Source organism: Eleutherodactylus coqui, chromosome 1, assembly GCF_035609145.1.
Source record: "Eleutherodactylus coqui strain aEleCoq1 chromosome 1, aEleCoq1.hap1, whole genome shotgun sequence".
NCBI lineage: Eukaryota > Metazoa > Chordata > Amphibia > Anura > Eleutherodactylidae > Eleutherodactylus > Eleutherodactylus coqui.
The window spans coordinates 472,661,146-472,685,223 of NC_089837.1; the positions used below are offsets into that span (position 1 = coordinate 472,661,146).

The 24,078-nt window shown below is 43.4% G+C and overlaps 1 pseudogene; it reads right to left on the reverse strand.

Annotated features, from left to right (window-relative positions):
• Positions 1 to 10,914: 10,914 nt before the first annotated feature.
• On the reverse strand, positions 10,915 to 21,980 carry LOC136606288 (zinc finger protein GLI1-like; annotated as a pseudogene).
• Positions 21,981 to 24,078: the final 2,098 nt, after the last annotated feature.

Here is a 24,078-nt window from a genome sequence, read left to right on the forward strand (position 1 = left end):
CAAGGTCTTTATCTTACGGCGGAGGGGGTTAATTATGGGCACGGGACTAAGTGAAGGCTTCCATTCGGCTGCATCTACCATATCCCTTGTTTTAAACTTCCCTAAGGGATCTGTCCTCCCGTACCGGTATGTCCCCAGACTATAAGTCTCCCCGTCCCCCGGGCTTGGATCTCCCATGGTTAATGTAAAAACCGCATTAAAACCAAGCAACATACTAAGTTCAGCCTTCCAATACCTGCTGTCCTTATTATTCTCAAGGAGGGTTATACGACTAATTAGGGATTTCCCGCTCTTATCTTTCTTATTTAAGGCACTTCGCGGTTTATAGGACTAGTCTGTTCCTGCGTTCCATCCCACTAATCCCCAATAACGGCAGTCTTCTCCCCAGACGTTATCAGTGGCGCAAACATATTGTATTCCCCGGGTATATAAGTCATATAACCAGCTGGACTGAGCTAAATCTGGCCTGCGGTGGGATCTTGCGCCTAGACACGGGACCACAGTACAACAGTCGAAGGAATATGCGGCTACTTGAGCATTGGACGAGTTATACTAGAAGGTAACCATACCTTCATATTCTTCCGACTAAGGATTCCAGTTGCCACCCTCCTCTCTCACTAGCCTTAACCAGAGTAATGTCTTTGGCACAACTAAGACTGGTCTCCCGGATCTGAAGCTTTCTTACAGTATGAAGCATGGATCCATGTAAGTCTTTCGGCTAGTTTCACAGCTGTGGCAGTAGCCAGAAGCACCTGGTAGGGGCCATCAAATCGGGGCTCAAGAGGGTGCTTCCTGAGGAACTTCTTGATGCACACCCAATCCCCAGGCTGCAAGATATGTGTCCCAGTGTCTGCCTCTGAGTCTGGAAGAGAACACCTGTGCATAGGCTTTGGTTAGTTCTTTAACAACGGAAATCACATACTCAGTCAACACATCAGATTGTAATTGTAACCACTGAGGATAGTAACGACCTAGCCTTGGGGCTAGCCCAAACAATCTCGTAGGGAGACAATGTATAATCCCCCCTAGGTTCATATCTAACACTGTATAAGGCTATTGGATGACAGTCTTTCCAAAGTGGCGTCATTTTTAAGTATCTTACTTTTTAGCGTGCCACTACGTCTCTCCACCTTTCCACTACACTAAAGGTGGTACAGTATGTAAAAGGCCTGGGATACACCCAGAGCAGACATGACATGTTACATTCACCTGCGAAGTTTATACCTCTGTCTGACTCTGAATCACTTCTGGTACCCCATATTCACAGTTTACCTCATTCATGAGCTTCTTTGCGGTTACCTACTTGTTTACCTTGTTTACCTCCAACCTGCAAAGACATCAACAACAACAAGCATGTATTCATACTTCCCAACAAGTGGGAGCTGAACGTAGTCAATTTGCAATCCCTGAAATAGGTAGAGTGGTCCCGGCAAGTGTGATGTGGCAAATTTACTTCTGCCCTGACTCACCTATGGCATAGATCATGCTAAACCGGACAAATGATGCAGCAGCTACAGAGAACCTAGAAGTCGCCCAACCTCTTTCAAGCGTCGTCGTCATTACTGCTTTACTAGGTGGGTCTTTGCGTCCATCAGCTGGGCCATCATGGGATACAGGAACTGTGGTGGGCAAGTGCTGTTGACCGTTCACCACACGCTGTCCTGTTTCTGCTGCTCCCATATTAGTCCATTTATTCTTTTCTTCCTTGCTGGCTTGTAACTGTAAAAGTCTTTTAGCATATCAAAGTCCAAAGTTTTTGTCAATGTCCAAAGTTTTTTACCACTGACTCATGCTGTCAGTATCTTTCTTCTTTCTTCCACGGCTTGAGGGCCGCTGCCTTTGCTGCGCTGTCAGCGAGGGTGTCGTCTCTCGCCTCTCCAGTGTAGGACTCGGTGCGAACTCTCAACTTTGTCAGGTAGAAGCAGGGCCTCCATGCGACTCTGTACCGCTGCACCATTCTCAATTGGTTGTCCTGTTGAGGTAAAAACTGTCTGGCCTTCCATATTGGGCCGTAATCATGAGCTATGCCAAATGCATACCAGGAGTCAGTGTAAAGGGTTGCAGTCTTACCTCTCACCACTCTACTCGCCTCAGTGAGGGCCTTCAATTCCGCTTCTTGTACTGTAACATGCGGAGGCAGAACTTCTGCTTCTAGGACATCTTGTTGTGTGACCACTGCATATCTGATGTGGAGTCATCAATCCTCACCCTGGTACCATCTGCAAAAAGCTCAACATATGCATTATCAACAGGGGTTCTGGTAACTGTTTGCATACCTGTAGTTTCTTACTGTATTAGTACTAAATAATCGTGCTGATGTTTTATTTCACATGGCTCGGAATCTTGTTATCTTATTCCATTTATTTTTATTTTTTTCAAACCCAATAGCTGATCTACAACACCTAGATCATCTATGACCCAGATCACCTATGCCTCCCCCCTTTTGAAGCGGAATACTCAATGGAAAAAGAGTCATTGCGTTCAAACTAGTAAACCAAGAGGCACAAAAACAAGCACTTTGTAGGTCAAGGTGACATTGTATACAGCGAAGTCTGAGCGAAAATCTCCGTACAAAAAAAAAATATGTTTTTTTTTTTTTTTCAGGTCGCAGTTAGTATTTTTTAACACAAGGGGGCGCCACACAATTCAAATTTTACGTCACCCAGTGTAATAGTATTTCAGGGTATGGCCAGCGTTTAGCTTTTACTCTCCTGTCGGAATATAATTATAGCTTCAGTGTAGACTGACACTAGAATATACAAAAGACTTAAAGAAAAACTAAAGAATACGGATGAATTAACATCCTACTCTGGGCAATTCAGTCCCTCTTTCTTCACATTAAAAGTAAAATTACTTCATCAAATTGCATGAAAAAGTTTGCTGGGTGACTATAGGGAAATTATTCCATCTGTAGGAGCCTTCCATAACATCATCGGTCTGAGTATCCATTGGAGAAGCGGGCAGTGGAAAACAGAGCCCCTGGGAACATGAGAGAGCGTCCCCTGTCATGTATTCCTGGTCTCTGCCCCCCATGCATCAACTCCATTCTTCCATGCACTATAAACCAGCTTAGTCATCTACTATGTCCCAAGCTGCATCTCCACAAAGGTTTGTTTCCCTGAACTTATCACACATCCAAAGTGGCCACATCTTGGAGCGTAACAAAGTCTGGTCAAACAAAACCTTACTTCAGACAATCATGATGTTAGCACTGGATACAGTGGCATTGGGGAATATAGGCCTCCCAAATGCAGCAAAATGGCCGCCAGAGGCAGAAAGGGGCGGGGCTACAAATCTCCCAGGTGAGGCAAAATGGCTGCCGGAGGACCGGGCGGGGCCAGGGGCAGCAGCACTCCCAGGTGAGGCAAGATGGCCGCTGGAGGAGGAAGGGGCGGGGCCAGGTCCTGTCCCGGATGGGGAGGGACCGGAAGTAACATCACACACCCTGAAAGTGAGCACATGGGGGGAAGTAACTTCAGGGTGGGGGCAGGCCTCACTACATTTACTGCAGAGTCACACTATGTTGGATTGTAAACATTGCAAGCACGGCCGCCATTACAGGGAGGGGCTGTAGTCAACACAAAGACATTACATTGTTCATAAGCAATACACATACCCCCCTACATGCTTTCTCCTCTTCAATCTCTTAACTACGTTATACCTCCTCCTAGCAATCTAAAAACACCTTTCTTTCTGCTAGGCTTCTTGCTCATCTTCTGAAAACTTTCTACAGCCTATCTTACCTGTCCATGACCTGACATTTCTTTCTGCAACTTTTCCTGATCCTTTCCCATCAGCAACCAAATCACAAGCTCTATGACCTTTGTCCTTGCTCACTTTGCTCAACTCTATGCTACCTGCTTATTCTAGCCTATTCGAAGTTTCTGGACACAATAGTGTTCCTCTTGTAAAATCTGCTTTCTTCAAATCCTTCCCATATAACCCCTCTTTCCCACTCAGAAAAGACAAAGGAAACAGAAAGGGTTAATTGAAAAAGCTTTCAGTTCACTCTCTTACCAGCAGCCCTCCCCCCAACAATAAACACTGCACATTCTTTCTATAGTACCAAACAGACGGGATTACTGGAGAATACCCACAACGGCTCAGGGTATATATATATCTCATCCACCTTTATATCAACCAACCTCTACTAGTAATCCCCAAGAGCACTCCTTGTACACGATCTAGACAGGACATTTAGCTATACACAGAGACTGACGATTATTTTCAATGACCAAAACCTCAATAATATTCTGGAGAAATCAGCCGTCACACCACGGCTATATTCCCCGCATATATACCTTTTCACATATGAGAACATAACACGCTCAATCATAAAAGGTAAATATACGTATCATAAATCTTCCTAACCTCACACTAGTTTTACCTAGGAGCACGTGTCACTGGCGTGTTTCCTCAGACTTAAACAGCCGAGTCCGCCCTCCCGACACATTAACCCTCACAGAATTTATCTCTTGGTCTTGCATAAACAATTTTTAACCGTCTCAGACACAACAGCATACACAGCGTACAAAATACCCCTAGACAGGTAAAAACGGTGTTTTTTCCGAGTGGACAGACCTGTCTTTCAGTGAAGGTCCAGTCTGGATCAGGAACAGGCAGAAAAGCAGTCAGAACCCAGCTCACATCGGTAGATTTACATAAAGCAATCTTACCGTGTTCTGTAGATTTTCGGGCCCCTGAGTTCTGCGTGCCATCTGCCGATCTCTGTACGTTCCAGGCTGTGACCTCACAGATCCACTCGCTCACCCAGGGACTCCACTGATCTGGATTATGATTTCTCCAGCAGGCTTTGGGGTATTTTGTCGCTTTCCGAATTGAGTATCGTGTGTACACATCGTCGACCAGAATCAGACACAAATGCTTGTCTAAAACCGGGAGAGTCTCTACAATGTGTAGAGGCTCAGGCTTTTTATTATAACACATGACAACCGCCCTTCAATGGGCGTGCAACAGATTACATCAGTAACATATAAGATTCTCATTTGTCGGATCATATAGAATCCCCCACCTCTCTGCCCACCTCTCTGCCCACCCTCTCTCACGTCCGCCATAGTATGGACTTTGTCTTCTTTAGCATGCAGACAGCCTTAAGGAATTCTGTGTAGTTGACAAATCATTTGTTTAACTAGCTGAAGTCAGCTCCGTGTATAAGCAAGTCTTATCAACATGTGCTCAGGCTGAAGCAATTCCTTTGTTGTAGAAGTTTCAGGATGGGAGGGGTGAAGAAGTGCTAATTCAACACTCAGTGTTGGTCACAGGATATAAGGATATACACATAACACTATGGCCCTTAACTCTTAGAAGCTGGTTGTGCAACTTGTGTAACTTCTATGTACTTAACTAACATTAGATCAGACATCCATTGTCTAGCAAATACTATGATTAGATTGTGTGTGTGTCCTTTAAACTCCTGAGCTAAAAGTCATTACAATAGCAAAATACATTTGGGTTATATTAATCGATAGACATTTTATAAATAATCATCATGTCTATCACAGCGTAACCTAGATTTTCAAGTTCCTTGCAGAATCATCACAGAAGAAATTAAACATTATGCAGTGAGTCGTGCTCAACTGTAGACTTTGAACAAAGCGGCACGGCTCATGCTTGACAGTGGGTCCATTTAAACTTTAACTGGAGTCGTGAGATTGGGGAAGGGGAACAAGGACTGGAGTTCTCTGCTCCCAATGGTTGGACCCTGACCTATCCAGCAGATAGGTGATAAATGCTTCAGACTGGAATACCCCTTTCATATAGCTTGCATCTTTAGGTCCCTCTGTTAGCAGGACACCAATCATCTATATCTGGGTAAAACCTAATTGACATGGGAGCCTTATAGGAATCCTCCCCTATGTAAGCCCTCAAATACCATATATTCATGTTAACTGCTCAACAGGTATTAGCGGAGCAACCGCTGCACACTGAATTAACTGTTCTGGTAACCAGTAAAATAAAAGCAATGCATCTCAGCAGTTTTCAATAAATAAAGGGCGGGGTGGTCTTGCTATGCAATTTAAATTTCATTACACAGCGCTTCAAGGACACAACAATCGAAAATGTTATTGCTGTTTCTTGCAAACAACAAATTTGTTGCTTAATGCCCATTTACACGCAAAGACACTCTTTCAAACAATTGAAAGATTGACAGTTTTAGCGATTGTTTTGCATAATGTGCTAATGGACACTAATGTCCATTAGCAATTTAATGATCTCCATTTGCGTGTAAATGAGCCTCTAGGAGCTGTTTGCAGAGCACAGCATGTTATTTGAGCTCTGCACATAGCTACAATGTTCTTGCACGGACTGTTGACTGAATGCATTGTAATCACAGCGTGCGGTTTGTGTTACCACTCTCTCCTAAACTCACCTTAAAATCATTGTTCAGCCAAAGATTAAACGATGGTAGCGTTTACACGCAACGATTATCGCTCATATGCCATTGTTTGAACAAATTTTGAGTGATAATCATTGCGTGTAAATGGGGCTTTACACATCTGCATGATGGATCTGCGGAAGAGGACAAAGGGCTTTTTTTTCTACAAACCACACTCATTTATTGCCCCCATTATCTTCCTCACTGAACGGACTTGGTTATGTGCCTCGCTGTATATGTGCTCAGGTTTCTTTTTCTAGACTATATATCCAAAAAGATAAATGCATTTTGGTTCTCCTCCACATATAAAATGCCAAATACTTCTGTTGAGCTGCGCAAATCCACAGATTATTAGTAGAGATATTTTATAACCTGCACCACATGAAGGGTCGTACTAACAAGGACACCGGCTCTCTGACGAAGGCGTCCATAATGGTAATATGTGCCACATTCAGATTTGCTACTCTTACTTGACCGCGTTCAGCAGCGGAACCACCCTAGGACTTGCAAATCTTTGTCCCATGTGAACAGGACAGTTCTATTAATGATGCCCGATAGTTGAGGTCCCACGCACAGATGGTACAATGCCACCCAGCAACATCGATGTTCCAAACCAGAAGTCATGTCTTCAAAGACTTTTGTTTTACCAGGGCAGACCTCTTTAACCCCTTAACGCCACAGGGCATAACTGTACGTCCTGGCAGGGTACTTGACGCAACAGGATGTACAGTTATGTCCTGGGGATAGTACGAGATTAGACGAAATCCCGCGCTTTCTGGCAGTGGGAGCCGGGGATGCATTGGAACAGCGACCCCCGCTGTTAACTTCTTTCCTACCGCGATCCATGTAGATTGCAGCATGTAAAGGGTTCACAGAGGGAGTGGCTATGTAATCGCGGAGGGCTGTCGGGTTACCATGGCAACAGGACACCAGATACAGGCATCCTGCATTGCCAGTGCCTATGAGCGCTATAACAAGCAATAAGGCATTGCAGGACCATCCTGCAATGCTTTATCATAGCGATCATCACAGCTGTGGTACAAGTCTACAACAGAAACACAAATAGTGTAAAAAAAAGATCAAAACAGTGTCAAAATAAAAATAATTAAAAAAAAAATACCTTGACTTTTTTTTGTGCTTTTACCCCTAATAGTATAAAAAAATGTTTTAATTAAAATCCTACATATTTGATATCATTGTATCTGAAACCACTCGAAAAAAAAATTGAACACACTTTTTATCCTGCATGGCAAAAAGCGTAAATAAAAAACCTACAAAACTGAGGCAAAATGCTTATTTTTTTCATTTTGCCTCCCCAAAGAAGCAATTAAATTGATCAAAAAGATGTATGTACCCCAAAATGATACCCATAAAAACTACACCTCGTTACGCAAAAAACAAGCCTTCACAGAGCTCCGTCCATGGAAAAATAAAAAAGTTATTGCTTCAAGAGATGAACTATAAGCTTATCACAAGATGGTACCGCTCCCCGATACTTCTGGCCAGGATGTACCCCGGCTCCTCCGCTGCATGTTGGAGGTGCTCGAGCGAACTGGGATCGCTCACACAAATTTGGTGGTCCTGCCCAGGGATTGGGAGCTTGTGGGCAGAGACACTGGCCCTCTACAATATCCTGAAAAGAAGCTCACTAACGCTCACTCTGGAGACCACTCTCCTTTCGATCCTGCCGGGATCCATCGCCGCTAGTAAAAAGGATATCCTGAGATTCTTTCTTTTAGCTATGAGAACGGTGATCCCTAGACTCTGGAAATCCCAGACGATGCCGACACGCCTGAACTGGACAGTGGCTTTAGAAGACATCAGGTACATAGAAGAGCTGAGAGCCAAAGACGACGACGATTGGTCAAAATACTACGCTGTTTGGGAGGTATAGACGACGTTCCGTAGTTCGACTAAATTTGAGCCGTGGCTCGAGAATGGGGTCCTACCCACTTAATTGATCGTAGGGGTGCCTCTAGAGGCTGCCTCTCGAGACGCTATTCTCCCTTCCCTTCTCCTTTCTTCTTTTTTATCCCTTCTTTCTTTTCAACCACCTTCTACCCTCTTCCTGATCTTGTCATTGTATTTATCGCCTGTGTGTCTCTTAGTAGGCATATTACTCTAATCTCAAGGTCTATCAATCTGTATGTTATACCCAACATTTTGAATAAACATATTTTGACAATAAAATAAACGCCTTAACCCTTTCCAATCCACTGTCTGACCTCTGAAGACATTATGATTTAAGGCTGTACAGCTCCGATATTGGAAGACGTCCGTCGGGGTTCTCTTACTGTATATTGCAAGCCTCTCTGCTGTTGGAGCCTATCTAACGTGTCACCTCATGTAGTACTGGCTTTAGCTAGCATATGGCGCCGTTGTATAACGGCAGAAAAGAGTAAGCCCACTAGGAAAACCAGGATACAAATTGGATTGGAAAGGGTTAAGAGGTTGTGCCAAGTTGGGCTATGTTCACAACAGCATTCAGTTTTCTGATTTTCGGTTCATTTCTAAAAGTAGAAAAATGAAAAAAAAAAAAATTGTATAAAATCTTGATTGATTTAAATGAGTCTTTATTTCTTCTCAAAAAAAAAAAAAGTTATTGCTTTTGAAAAGTGGAGATGAAAGTCCCCCAAAAACCGTTGTGTCCTCAACGCCAAAATACACAAGAAGAAAAAAGAATCACAGCAGCACTCCAAGGATTCAGCCACACCGCTGGTGCAAGGCACTATGCAATAGCCTAGTTAGGGTCCCGACTCCCCGGGTCCACCGTTGGTCATCAATATAGAAAGGAAGAACCAGGCAGCATTCATTAAAATCCTCTTCTTTATTGAGACATGAGGAAGCAAGCAGCCACGTATCGACCCTGCACTCGGGTCTTTATCAAGCCAAAATAGTCTGTTTCCTTAAAGGCTAAATTAGGCATCTAGGAGAGGAATGTGATACATCACATTGGACCGTATTAGTGGAGGTTCCCATACATATTGGCCAGTCACCAGACTCCCTTTCCCCCCCTTCACGACAGTAGAAACATGCACGAGTTTTTGTCCCCATATTCACTGGTCTCACCTGCCACTTCACAGGTCTCTCCATATGACTATACATATACTGAACCAATCAGTATAAATGACGGACCACTAAAATCTGTGTCTATCACTATACTGTAGTGTCCGTCGTCTGGGGACAATAAGGGACCCAATAGGTTCCCTTGAACCCTTTCCAATCCATTTATTTTTTCTCACCCATTCTCCCCAGCTCCAAATAAATTGGAGCTGGGGAGAATGGATGAGAAAAAATACATTTTCCCTGCACCCTCCTAAACTGACAGAGTCCAGGAGGGTGCAGGGAGGGACCAGCTTACCTGTCCGGCGTCTTCCGCATTCTCCTTCTGCCTCCCGGCTCGGCGATCATGTGACTGCTGGGGTCAGGTGGCACCTGGCGGTCACATGATCGCCGGCCCGGGAGGCAGAAGGAGAATGCGCAAGACACCGGTCAGGTAAGCAGGTCCTCCCATGGTGCAGGCTCCCGGCTCGGCGTTCATGTGACCGCCGGGGGTCAGGTAACACTGGCGGTAACATGATCGCCGGCCGGAATCTCTATGCATTACGTAGCGCTAATTGAGCGCTGTGTAATGTGTAAAGGAGAAGGCAGAAAGGATTAAAAACCCTTTCTGCCTTCTCCTCGGGAGTCCTCGATGAGGACCAGTGCAGGAGTGCATCTGCACCCGATGTGTCTGTTCACTGGACAGTTGTGTACTGAGCCAATTTCGGAAGGAAGCAGACAGCTCCATTCTCACTTTAGTGGCCAGGTTTGGTACTGCAGCTCTCCCCTATTCACTTCAATGGAAACTTTACTACCGCGTTTTCCCGAAAATAAGGCAGGATCTTATGCAAATTTTTGCTCCAAAAGATGCGCTAAGGCTTATTTTCAGGGGATGTCTTCTTTTGACGACAGCAGGACTACCCGATCTGTGTGTGAGAGCCCAACACTTCCAACCCTTATTGTTGCTCAGACCTTCACTGTTTTCTGTGTTTTCATTGCGTATTTTGAGCAGTAAAAACACTGACAAAGCCCTCAGACGCCCACAATAGATCACTTTCTGGTTACAGGATTCATAAATCCCACCTCCACAAAGAGATGGCTGCTTCTTCAAGCACAGCATTCATTGGCTGAGCCGCTGTGTCTAAATGGGCCCTAAGTCTTCTTTATGTTTTGTCCAACACCCTCAGCAGGTTTAAGAAAAACTTGGTGAGCTGGTTAAGCCCTTTAATTGCGGTGGCTCCTTCATTCTCACTGGGGGTCTAGGCTATAGACCGCCATTGATCAATAAGTAATGTCATATCCTAGCCCTCACTTTTTTAATACTCTTCCATGTAGAGAAGTACAAATGCCTTGTTCTAAACATTCAGCTGAAAATCGCACACAATTATTAAATAAAAGACAATTGACAAAAAAGACATTTTATTGTCTTATGAAAAAGTGTAGTAAAATGAATTTACAAGTACAAAAATACACACTATACAAACAGAAAAGGGATTTACAACCTTCCCTCAAACTGTCCAAAATACATTTTTGTTTAATTTTTACATAAGACAATCTTTAAGAAACCATTTGAATGTAATATAAGACAGTTCTGGCCTCCAGAGTGTCTTCATTGTCTACATTATATTTATAGAATTCTTTTCTTCCAAATACAGTACAAAAAATATACAGTAACATAGAAACAAGTTAGGATTTTTTTAGGAAATATGTTCTTTGGTTTTTAAATTATTACATTTGTTTTTTTTGTGTTTTAAATGCAAAAATGGATTTCAAATATGAAATATTTTAAACATTTGGGCAACAAAAATTTTGATTCCCTTTCACTTCCATTTTCTCACTTCTCCTTTTTCCTGAACACCCACAATCCACATCATTGGCACTAATACATCGCAGTATACTATTGTTCAAAACCAATGACAGCCTTATCATTTAATCAGGTACATTTCTGAAGGTCTGGCCAAGTATTTATTGAGTATAACCTATAATGGTTTTACAGAACCCTTGATATTACTGAGGTGCTTAAAGGGAACCTGTCACCAGTTTAAACTAGTGGCAGTGCTACATTAGTGAAGTTCAACTGATTACCACATTGGACTTGTTATCTATGTTGATAAAGTCATGCTTTCATGAATGATGTTTTAAAAACATACGCGCTAAGGGTCCAGTGGGCGGGCCAGACCACCTCCTTTAGCTGCATTTTTAACAACATAGTGCCCCTCTGCAGCCCCCTATGTATGGATGATGTAGTTGGCATCATCCACTCACCACACTGCTCTGTGCCGCTGGCTCTCCATGTGTGCACAGATAAGCCATCACATTTATTGGCAGATTCAAGTAGCTTATCTGCGCATGCGCAGGGAGCCGATGGCACAGTACAGTGCTAGATTTCCCAGTGGTGCATGGATGAGGCCAGCTACATCATCCATGTCACATGGAAATGGAGAAGCGGAAAAAATGCAGCTAAGTGAGCTGGTCCAGCCCACTCACCAGACCAATCGGCTGTATTTCCATTCGGCATGGGTTTTTAAAAATATCGATTATGCAGGTATGACGTTATCAACATTGATAACAAGTCCAGTGTGCTTATCAGTGCAACTTCGCTAATGTAGGTCAGTTATTAACTTAATTTCCTAAAAACTGGTGGCAGGTTCCCTTTAATTAGCTCTAGATTATATTTAATTAATATGATCTCTTCTTATGAATACCCAATCCCATAGAATACTTGTTTCACCTCTTGCAAAACAGTTACTCACTAAAAAACATAGCTACAGTATATCCTGTGGAGTAAAACATTAACACTTGGGAGATCTGAAGTATATATCTAGTGAATATTTCCCTTGTAGAAGAATTCAGTGTATAGTTTTTTTTTTATACAGGGATGAACATAAAAGAGAAGCAAAATAGAGTCCTCAGCTGGTAGCAGTTTACATTAATATGTATGTATCTGTTAAGGGCATAGTTCTTGCCCCCTTACCCATCATCTCCAGTGGAGGAAAGGTGAAAGAGATAGGACTGTTCCCTTTTACCCTGCTTGAGGAGAATGGAGACCTTGTATAGGTTCTCAACACCTGGAGAACTTGAGTTCACTGGAGTCTTCTCTCCGTAGACGCTAGCGACTAGGGTTGACTTCATAGCATTTCTGCCTTTGTATAAGAGTAGTTCTCATTGATATTAACAGCCTCAAGATATAAAGATATCTCGCTTATAACAAGCGTTTTGATCAGAAGGCACTTAGAATTGATATCAGTGGTGAATGAGACATATTCATTGACATCCTTGGCTTACTAAAAAAATAGCATTCTCAATGGTCTTACTCAAACCAAATCCAATCTTAACTATGCCTGAACAAACTTGGAAATTTCAGAATGGCTACATCTGTAACCAGCAGATGATAAATGGAGTCAACTTGTAGGATAGTATAGTCTTACTCATATAAATGATTTTTTCACTGATCACTAAAGTATTTGTCAGCTATTATAAAACTGTAGATGGAATCTCCTGCACCCTGTCGAACAATCAATACTAGAGACCAGTGACATATACTGTAAGCTTCTTCTCATGTATCGGTAGGGCCTTAGAGCTCCCTCAGGTACCAGGAGTCTACATTTAGAACCTCTAATTTTATGACAATGGCGATCATCACAGCAACTGTTATTATGCCCCCAAATATCTCTATCTTATCCTTTTTTAGTTGGGTTACTCTGTAAGGCAACATTGTTATTCTGAGCCCTTGTTACATTTTATCTACCAGGATGTCAAAGAAATGGTAAAGTAACAACTGGAAAGCCACAAGCAAAAATGTGGTGAAAGCTGATGTCTCAAAAAAATAGAAAGGTGTTATGATTGGTGTTTAGTACATAGGTGATAAAATACTATTCTATATTGTACAGTCATAATACAAAAATAGCTGAAGAATATGTGCAAATTTGTCACACTAAAACGTCCATGAAAAAAAAAGAATATTTATAGAAAGTTTTAATGAAAAATATATCAAGTGAACTTTTTCCATGTCAGCAAAATGTTCATTTTTTTAAGCAAACACTTATAATAAAGTCCTAGCATTTAAAAAAAATGAGACAGGATTATGAGCAAGCGCTGCACCATGTGTGATCAGCTCGATCAGGGCAGTTGTCATACAGGTCCATTTTACTAAAGCTTTAGGGCACTCAGGAAATAGTGTTGAGGAACTTATTTTCTCCTGCTAAGGAGGACAGCATAGAGTTCGGTCTGATACGGCCATATTTGGAACCATGGCTGTTGGATGACGTGGTGTACTCAAATGGGAGGAAGGTTGAGATGATCCCGGTAGACCATTTTGAGTTAAATTATGTGGCATCAGAGATGTTTGGTCAGTGTCATCTATAATGGCAGCAAAATCAATTTGAGTGTTTTCCAAATCCAAACTGTCTAAGGGATTAGATGCTGGACATGAGCTACTGTATGGCATGGTGTCTGGTTTCACGAAACTCAAATTAGAACTGTATTGTACATGTTGATGTCCATCACAGCTGCTTTGGGGGTGATGGAGTGCTGTAGAAAGCTTTTGGTTTCCTGCTTTCCCGTGATGCATTTCAACTTGACCTGAGTAATACATCATGCCATCATTGGCATCAGACTGGGATTGAATAGGAGGCAGCACAGGCATTCTCCTAGGGCTAGATTCAGCTGAATGGTAAGATGGACTAAGTTGAGTAGGACTGCCCATGTATGTTGACTGGCTAGTTATGCTGTGTTGCCGACTTAATGGTTTTGGCCCACAGGGAGGATGTGGCATCATATCTACATTATGACTTTGATGTCCCGGACTACGCATGGTTTTCGAATGGGCTGACTGATTATTATGTGGGTTTGGACTCAATAAGCTGTTTTGAGGTTGCTTGTTCTGGTAATTCATGTATTTGGGACTCATACACTGGGGCATGAGGTGTATTCCTGTGCTGGTTTTGCCCAGTGTCCTCCCCAGTACTGTTTACCATGGACATATTTTTGGGCTGCTGCTCCCACATTAGTGCTTGCTGAGACTGAACATAATTTCTGACCATCATTTCTTTGACTTGCATCATCGGTGTCTGTGACCTTTGTCCTTGAGGGCTTAACATGTTTGGGTTAAGGCCAACATTGTAGCAAAGGTTTTGTTGATTTTCCTGTTGTCCTTGATATTCACAGTTGGAGTTCCCAGGAGATAAGGCTACTGGATTCGACTGGTTGAAAGCATGCTGCTGCATGGAATGCTGCTTCATGTTCTGGCAGGACATCATTGAGGGCATGGGCTGATGAAATTGTTGTTCTGGTTTGATCTGAACCTGACCTAAGTGGTTGTATCTTTCATTATACATGCTCTGCTGTTGGCAAGAATTACTGCTTGCAAGGGGAACCTGTTTGTTTGTTTCTGAAGGTGGACTTGAGTATTGGTTATGACAATGATTCCCTGGTGACATATTTGGTGGTACCGCTTGGTGGTTCGCACTTTGGCCATTGGACATGTCCATGGTCGCTGAACTTACTTCATGGCACTGCACAGGTAAACTTGAACTGCCAGTAACTTGCCTTGTATTCTGGAAAGACTGACCGTGAGCTGTCATTTGACACTGGTTTAAATCTGAGTTACTTAATACATTGATCTGACAGGAATGGTTATTCGTATTCATGTGTATACCACCTAACGCTCTCTGAGAACTGGAGTATGCATTTTGATTTTGCATGTCTAACCCATGAAGCTGGTGGTTAAAATTCATGTGGTGATTGGTAGTCATTTGAGATCCTTGGCTTTGATAGTTAATATAGTGCTGCATTTCATTACCAACCATCATACTTCGTTCCTTATTCTGAGATGGTAGATCTGTGCTTGCTGTCTCCATGAACCCATTCTCGGTGATGCTAGGTGGACGGAGTGAAAAAATATGTCTTTGTAAATTCACATCAGATCCTCCATATGGCTGCTGATGTCCAAGAGTCTGTTGTCCCATCATCGATGTGTTCATATTTGACATACTCTTGAACCGCTGCACTTTGGGTATTACTTGAGGATCTCCACAAGGTCTTGCAGGATCACTAGCTCTTCTTATTCCAGCCCCGGGTGCCTGAGAAGGATGACTTATTCCTGTACCATAACTGTGATATTCATTGTTGCTATGCCTTCTTTGGACATTATTAGATAGCGATGAAGAGATAGATGATCCGCGGTAGTCACTGACCGTGAAACCCATGCGCTTATTCTCTCCATGTTTGGAAGAGGAGTTGGAGGAGGTCCTCCAGTTGCTGCAGCATATTTTGCCTTAAGTCTATATTGCTGAGCTGGGGTAAGGCCTGGAAGACCATTGGTATTGGAATGTCTTGAAGTTTTGGATGCAGTTTGGTCATATGTATCCCCCATATTTCCTACATCACCTGGTCTCTGATTGGAAAGATATGGTGACACCACTGAGGATCTACGGCTCACGGCATAAGCTGAGCTCACTGTACTCGTTGTGCTGTTGCGTCTGTCATTCATCTGGCTCAAATGTTCATTAGATGTCAACTCCATGATGTTATTATTGTGGGGCAGACCACAAATATTCGGCAAATCTCCCTGAGAAACTGAAGAAAAAATAAAAAATATTTATTCCCAAAAATTTGCACACAAACACAGAGGTCATCTGCATTAATAAATCTATTAAGGAATCCAGAGAAGTTTATTTGAAGTGGGATTGTCCCACAATACAATACCTTTGATTACAAGCCTTCTCTAACCAAGATTTGAAGAATTGTACAATTTCTGTATTTATATTAGGACTGTGTACTTCCCTATGGGATACTAAATGGGTTCTCTTGGACTTTTACTATAGTTGGAGGTCTGCTGCTAAGGATCCCCACCGATCAGCTGATCTCCAGGCCCTCTGTTGGCGTAGACAGCACTAGAAGAAGATATAGCTGGCCGTACTGCAGCAGTTTGGTTTAGCACTGCAGACACAGCTTCCATTGAACTCAATGGTAGCTGTGCCTGTAGTACCAAGCTGGGCCACTAGAATGATGATGGTTCTATCTATTTCTATTGCTGTTCACACTGACAGCAGGCCTGGAAATCAGCTGATTGATGGGGATCCTGAGTAGTGGACCCCGCTGTTCAGCTATTTATGGCCTATCCTGAGGATAGGTCATCAATAGTAAAAGTCCAGGGGAACACTAAGATATATATTGCACAATATACACCTATAGTAAAAACAAAATCGAGACCTATAAGGAGTTGTCGGAATCGTATTAAACTTTATATGTGTGATTGTAACGTTGATATAGGGAAGTGATTACAATATCAGAGCAAAAGGATAATTGAACGCTTGAAGACAGGCTCTAGTACTCTGTTGTACCGCCTCTAGCTTGGATACAAGATTTGATATGGGCTGGCATGGAGGCTCTAGTACCCTGTTGTACCGCCTCTAGCTTGGATGCAAGATGTGACATGGGCTGGCATGGAGGCGCTAGTACCCTGTTGTACTGATTTTAGCTTGGATACAAGATGTGATACAGGCCGGCATGGAGGCTCTAGTACCCTGTTGTACTGATTTTAGCTTGGATACAAGATGTGATACGGCCAGGCATGGAGGCTCTGGTACCCTATTGTACTGCCTCTAGGTTGGATACAAGATGTGATACAGGCAGGCATGGAGGCTCTAGTACCCTGTTCTACCTCCTCTAGCTTGAATACAAGATGTGATACCGGTGGGCATGGAGGCTCTAGTACCCTGTTGTACCACCTCTAGCTTGAATATAAAATGTTATATGGATGTCATGGAGGCTCTAGTATCCTGTTATACTGCCTCCAGCTTGGATATAAGATGTGATATAGGCGGGCATGGAGGCTATAGTACGCTGTTGTACCTCCTCTAGCTTGGATACAAGATGTGATAAAGAGGGCATGGAAGCTCTAGCCCTCTCTTGTACTGCCCCTAGCTAGGATACAGGATGTGATACGGCCAGGCATGGAGGCTCTAGTACTCCATTGTACTGTCTCTAGCTTGAATACAAGATGTGATATGGGTGGGCATGAAGGCTCTAGTACCCTGTTATACTGACTCTAGCTTGAATACAAGATGTGATACTGGTGGGCATGGAAGCTCTAGTACTATGTTGGGCCGCCTCTAGCTTAAATACAAGATGTGATATGGATGTCATGGAGGCTCTAGTATCCTGTTGTAGTGCCTCCAGCTTGGATACAAGATGTGATAGAGATGGGCATGGAGGCTCTAGTACTCTGTTGTATCCTCCCTATTTTGGATACAAGACATGATACAGTTGGGAATGGTGGCTCTATTACCCTATTGGGCACTGCTAGCTTGGATGCAAGATGTGATATGGGTGGGCATGGAGGCATACAGGTTCCGTATGGTATCCTGTGGCATATCAGTCCACTTGCTGTAATCAAGCATCTAGATTGTGTTAGCTCCTAGGCACTCAAAGTTGGCATATCAGATAGTCCCATACATATTCTATTGGGGATATACATTTCGTGACCGGGCAGGCCATAGATACCCTTGCTGTATGCGGCCGAGTATTATCCTGGTGGAAAATGGCTCTTGTAATCCTTGCCATGAGAGGCAACTGAGCCCGGTCGCATTGCATATCTGCCTGAGATATAACTGCATGCTGAGTTTGCAATTCCTTCAGGGTGCTTGATTTGATTTTTTTACAAAGATTGCACATTTTTTGGAAAATAATAAAGAAAGTAAACTAAATTGAGTTGGAGATATAATAGTTTGTGACAATGTATTTTCAACCCAATAATAGTTACATATAAACTACCGTGTTCATATTATTTCGTAGTTAACTTGCAATATAAAAAGCATATTTACCTGTGTTGTGTATTGAAGGTAGTTTTACAGATTTTCCAGGAGTTGGCACTTTCCGCATTTGGTTCAGCTTGTCGATCCTGAGGTTCTCTAGTTTCCTCAGAGCTGAAGCTCCTGCAGTGCCAATAGACTCCACTGAAGGAATATCATCCAAGTTGGAAAGGTCCTCAAAACTCCCTCCTGTATTGGCATTCATTTCTACTCCACTGTCATTGTTGTTCGTGCTACCTAATGGAGACCTCTCACTGCTGCAAGATGACTGTCCACCGGGGCTAGCCTGGGACTTCTGCACAAAAAGAAGAATAGCCACAACAATACGTTAATGGGCTATTTTTTCACATGCCTTGCAATATCCTAACAACGTTTCTTTAAAGGGGTTTTCTAGTTTTAAACTATTGAGGAGTCGAGGACGTATGCTCAGAAATGGAAACCAGGTCAAAAGGAGACCAGAGTGGCTCTCTTTAATTCATTGATTCCTAAGGTTCAGTCCAGGGTTCTGTCAGCATGCTGTTTGCAGCAATTCGGGTAGAACCCTGGGAGTGAGACAAGAGTTAGCCATACCCTATTGATTGCTTGCAACATTGTATCTCCTCATGTCCTCTCAAGTGAATAACATGACTACATTGCTCATAATTGCTAAAGGAAACCTGTCGCCAACTATAAGCACCATAAACTGAGTTGTGGGGTGCTTATAGTTTAGGTGATGTGTAATTTGGGGAGCCTCTTTTCATGCTCACCACAGAGAAGAGTCTTGTTTGCTGTATGTGTGCTGACCTCGTCGTAGAACCCCACAGGAACTGGTGGAGTGGGTTAGTATGAAAAGAGGCCCCCCCCCCGTAATCCACGTCACCTAAACTATAGGCACCATAACTTGACAAGTCCCTTTTGAGCTAAAGAGCCAGGGAGTGTTAGTGCAGCAGAAATGCAGTCCTAAGCTCTCACTCATGACCTGAAGGTTGCGGGTACAATCCCTGCATAGCTGGCTCAAGGTTGATTCAGCCTTCCATCCTTCCGAGGTCGGTAAAATGAGTATCCAGCTTGCTAGGGGGGGGAGGGGGGTAAAAAATGACTGGGGAAGGCAATGGCAAACCACCCCGCAAAACAGATATGACATCACCCTAGGAGTCAGTCATGACTCGGTGCTTGCACCAGGGGACTTTTCCTTACCCTTTTAAAGTAAAGGATTGTAAACACTTAATAAAATATTTTTTACCAAGGACATATCTGGCACAGTTAGTCTTCCCTCCTCTTTCCGGCTCTGAGAGGAGCTTGATTCCAAATCTTGCTGGATATCACTCTTAATTCCTTGTGTCATGCCACCTTCGTGGGGCGCATGACTGCGTGGTTGACCATCTCCACTGTGTTTCTTTGTGATGTGTGCCTCAGGACCATGAACTGTCTTCACATGCTTTCTGAGAGAGCTGGGATCTGTGTATCTCTTGGTACATCCTGGGATCTTGCATACATAGGGTTTCTAAATATAATGTAGAGATTGTTAAGCTGTGCTTCAATCATTTAACACTGTCATACAAATGGATGACTCCATTATATAAAGTTATACCATCCATCATACCTCATTAGAGTGAGTTCTATTCTGGTGTTTGGCCCGGTCCGAGGCATTAGAAAAGGCCTTGTTACACCCTTCATGTTCACATACAGGAGGCTTCTCCCCAGTGTGGGACCGCAGGTGGGTTTTCAGCTTCTCAAGGCGTGAGTATGCTTTGTTGCAACCCTCAAACTTAAAGGGGTTGTCCCGCGGCAGCAAGTGGGTCTATACACTTCTGTATGGCCATAATAATGCACTTTGTAATGTACATTGTGCATTAATTATGAGCCATACAGAAGTTATCAAAAGTTTTATACTTACCTGCTCCGTTGCTGGCGTCCTTGTCTCCATGGTGCCGACTACTTTTCGGCCTCCGATGGCCAAATTAGCCGCGCTTGCGCAGTCCGGGTCTTCTTCTGTTCTTCAATGGGGCCGCTCGTGCAGAATGCCGGCTCCGTGTAGCTCCGCCCCGTCACGTGCCGATTCCAGCCAATCAGGAGGCTGGAATCGGCAATGGACCGCACAGAAGAGCTGCGGTCCACGGAGGGAGCAGACCCTGGCGGCCATCTTCAGCAGGTGAGTATGAAGACGCCGGACCGCCGGGATTCAGGTAAGCACTCTCCGGTTTGTTTTTTTAACCCCTGCATCGGGGTTGTCTCGCGCCGAACGGGGGGGGGTGTTAAAAAAAACCAAAAACCCGTTTCGGCGCGGGACAACCCCTTTAAAAGAAAAAGAAAACATTCTAATCGCTTTTATCGCACCAACATATTCCCCAACGCTGTAGATAGATTGCCGTCACTCAAATTACTTTCTGTCCCCAATGGGGCTCACAATCTAATATCCCTATCTCAGACACACATAGTTGTAGGCCAATTTCATAGAAATGGAAAGTAAGCAGTCCTCAGTAAATATGTGCAGTGTCAAGAAACACATGTGGCAGTCTTCTACAGTAAATTACTTCAGGGATTGTCTCATAAAGGCAACCCCTGACAATATGACCTATTATGGCATGAGAGGGGGGGGGGGGGGGTCGCAAGTGAGGAACCCACCTCTATGACCTAAAATGTGAAGCTGCTTTGTAGGACTTGAGCTGTCACTGTATTACATGGACAGGCTATCATCTGAATGGCCTCTATATAATACTACATTTCGCCTGCAGTGGCCATTTCGGGAGAAATGCCTGGCTGTTTGCCCTTTTCTTAAAAAAAAAAATCTGCTGTTTTTTGGGGTGCAGAGAGTGTGACTTGAGGTGATCAGCTGATTTTCTTGGTTGCAAAAGTTTGAAAAAGGTTGTCTATGTTGCCTTTAGGCAAATTGTACAAAACAAATGTAATAAGGCAGGCAATATAAATAATAACTTCAAGCATAATCATTACCAAAAGTCAGATTCAGAATAGCTCCAATACAAAAGCCGTATTTTTCCAATCTTACTATTGTAAATGACTAGCTCTATGACTAGTATCCGGCGGCAATACTGACAGCGGGGGACGCCAGCGAGCACAAATTCAAGGGCAGAAGGGAGGCCGGTGGCTACACTGACAGTGGGGGACCGCAGAGGAGGTGATCGGCCACTAATGTTCTATCAGTCTACAGACTATTAGTATCCCGTAACTTCTAGGATGTGTTTTAGTGAGAAAGAAATAAGGATTAAATGTGACAATGTGCCACAAACTTTGGATTCAAAGTAAGCCAACCAATAGGGGGTGTAAAGTTAGGGTGCCTACCCGCTACTGATATTTTTTCTAGCGATGCGAGAGCCAGTGCCTCACAATGCAGAGAAAACTCTGCAATATCGCTCATTGTTTTTCAGCAGCGCCAGCCCCATTTAAAACATAGGGAGTACATCAAGGACTTCTGCCACAGCTGTGACAGCTATGGCAGAGGATAGATAGGCCATAAGTGAGCAGCAACATGAGCGTCTTCAATAAAAATGCATCAGACCAATACCCCATTATTCACTCCATGGTAGGATCATAAAGGGGCATCGGTCGGATGCATTTTTATTGAAGACGCTCATGTTGCTGCTAACTTATTGCCTATCTATACTATATGGATTAACTGGGATCATTGGAGTCTGGTCCACTTTCTGGTGAAGCTCTGCAATTGTAATCTCAGAAACCTCCCACTGATGTGGTAATTTGGTAGTGCCGCTGTGACTTTCTTCCTTTCCCATAGCTGTCACAGCTGGGGCAGAGGTCCGCGATATTTTCGATGGGGCTTGAGAGTAAAAATTGCAAATGAGCATGAAACCATTGAAAATAATTGGTTACATTATCATCACTCTCGCATCGCAAGAAAAAAATATGGCTAGTGGGTACGCACCCTTATAGATAGAGCTGTCTGAGGATGCATCAAATTTATCATCCAGCATTGGACATGGTGATAAATATGGCACATTGTCAGACTGGCTGGTCTGAATTTACACTATTAGACCGGATTAGTACAACTGTGACGAAAATATTGATTATTAGGAAAGATTTACGAAAACTCTCTGAAAGAAAAGCTTTCAGTTTTCAATAGCAGAATGTGCAGTAAAAGCTGCATTGTGATTGGTTGCTATGGGCAACAAAGACAAATGTTCTTTTAAAACGTGTCATAAATCTCCCATTCTCACAATGAATAAGCCCCGCCTCCTGCGTGTTCTACTAGCTGTTAAGATTCCATGACGCATCATTTCCATCTGCCACCCGAGGAGAACAGATCGCCCGCCAGTCTGATGCCGTAAAATATGAAGATGAAGAGCGAACTCTCGCCAAGTTGAAGGTGCAGTGAAGGTCACACTTACATGTAGTTGTAGTCAGGATTCCTGTCACCAAGGGCAAAGATTTAATTCCCTGCCCCATCTCAGGTGTAAATACCCCGGCCGGGGTCTGCTGGTGCCCCTCCTGGCATCCAATACTGGGGGCACTCTGTACATCCATTACAAAGAGTACATGAAAATCTTTGTCACCCCTAGCAACGAATCATAGCGCAGCTTTCATTTTACCTCAGCAGTATAAGGAATAAGAGCTGAGCTGTGATTGGTTACTACGAGCAACAATGACAAATTTAATAAATTAGGCCATCATGCTTAAACTGCCCCCCCACCCACCCCCCAAAAAAATGTTCTCTATCCAGAGGGGCAGTCAGAGAGCCAGTATGGGCATTGTTACCACGGTTGCCATGGTAGCAGCAGCCATTTTGGTACAGTCAGTTAGAGGGAGAGGGCTTGTAGACCTGAATGTAAACAAAGAGCCAATAAGTCAGAAGGTGGAAAAAGTCGAAACATAAAATGAGACACGATAACTGGAGGGCGAGGAGATTTATTATATGAAGTAAATACAATGTGATTTATGCAAATTACTGGAAATAGTAGAAATAGGAGAGAATGATACAATTCTGATTGTGTAGATAACGACTACCCAGCACTGTACATTGTATAGTGGGGCAAATACAGACCGCAACGCCGTACGTTACACATAATCTAAGTAACAGTCTCTTCCGCAGTAACGGGTCCTCAGTCAGGACTATGGACTCACAACGGATTGCAAAAATGTCCCTATATGATACCGATAGAACATCAGTGTAATCCATGGAAGCTGCCATGTAACTGGTTGCTATGGGCAACAAAGACAACTGACTTTAGATGAGGTCATACATCTCCCATTGTCCCAATGGATAAGCCCCGCCCCTGTGTGTTAGATTAGCCGTTATATCCCATGATGCATCATATTCAACTGCCAACCATAGAAAACAACAGATCATTCGCCATTTATCTGCCACGGTAAAATATGAAGAAACCCGTGACGACCAACGAATACAAAGTCCTGACGGCGTGAAGGTATTGTACGCTCGTACTTGGGCAGAATTAGAATTAGGCTTTCTGTCACCCAGGGCAAAGATTTCATTTTCTGCCCGCTTCTATGAGTACATCATGGCCGAGGTTTGTTGGGGCCCCTCCTAGTACCCAATATTAGGGACACATACTATGCAAGCCCACCTACTACACCCATTCCCTGGGGGACATAAAGTCACTGTCAGCCAGACCCCCAAATGTGTTAAATCCAGAGCGACAGTCAGAGAGCCAGTATGTGCATTGTTAGCGCTGTTGCCATAGCAGCACCAGCCATTTTGGTAAACGGGCATGCGGCTACTGGGCCTAAATGTAGACAGAGAGCAGATAACAAAATGATAGAAACAACAACCTGAGAGGACGGAGAGAAGTGTTTTATAAGTCGTCAAATGATTAGTACAAATCCCATAAACCGGCGAAAACAGAAGAGAAATATGAA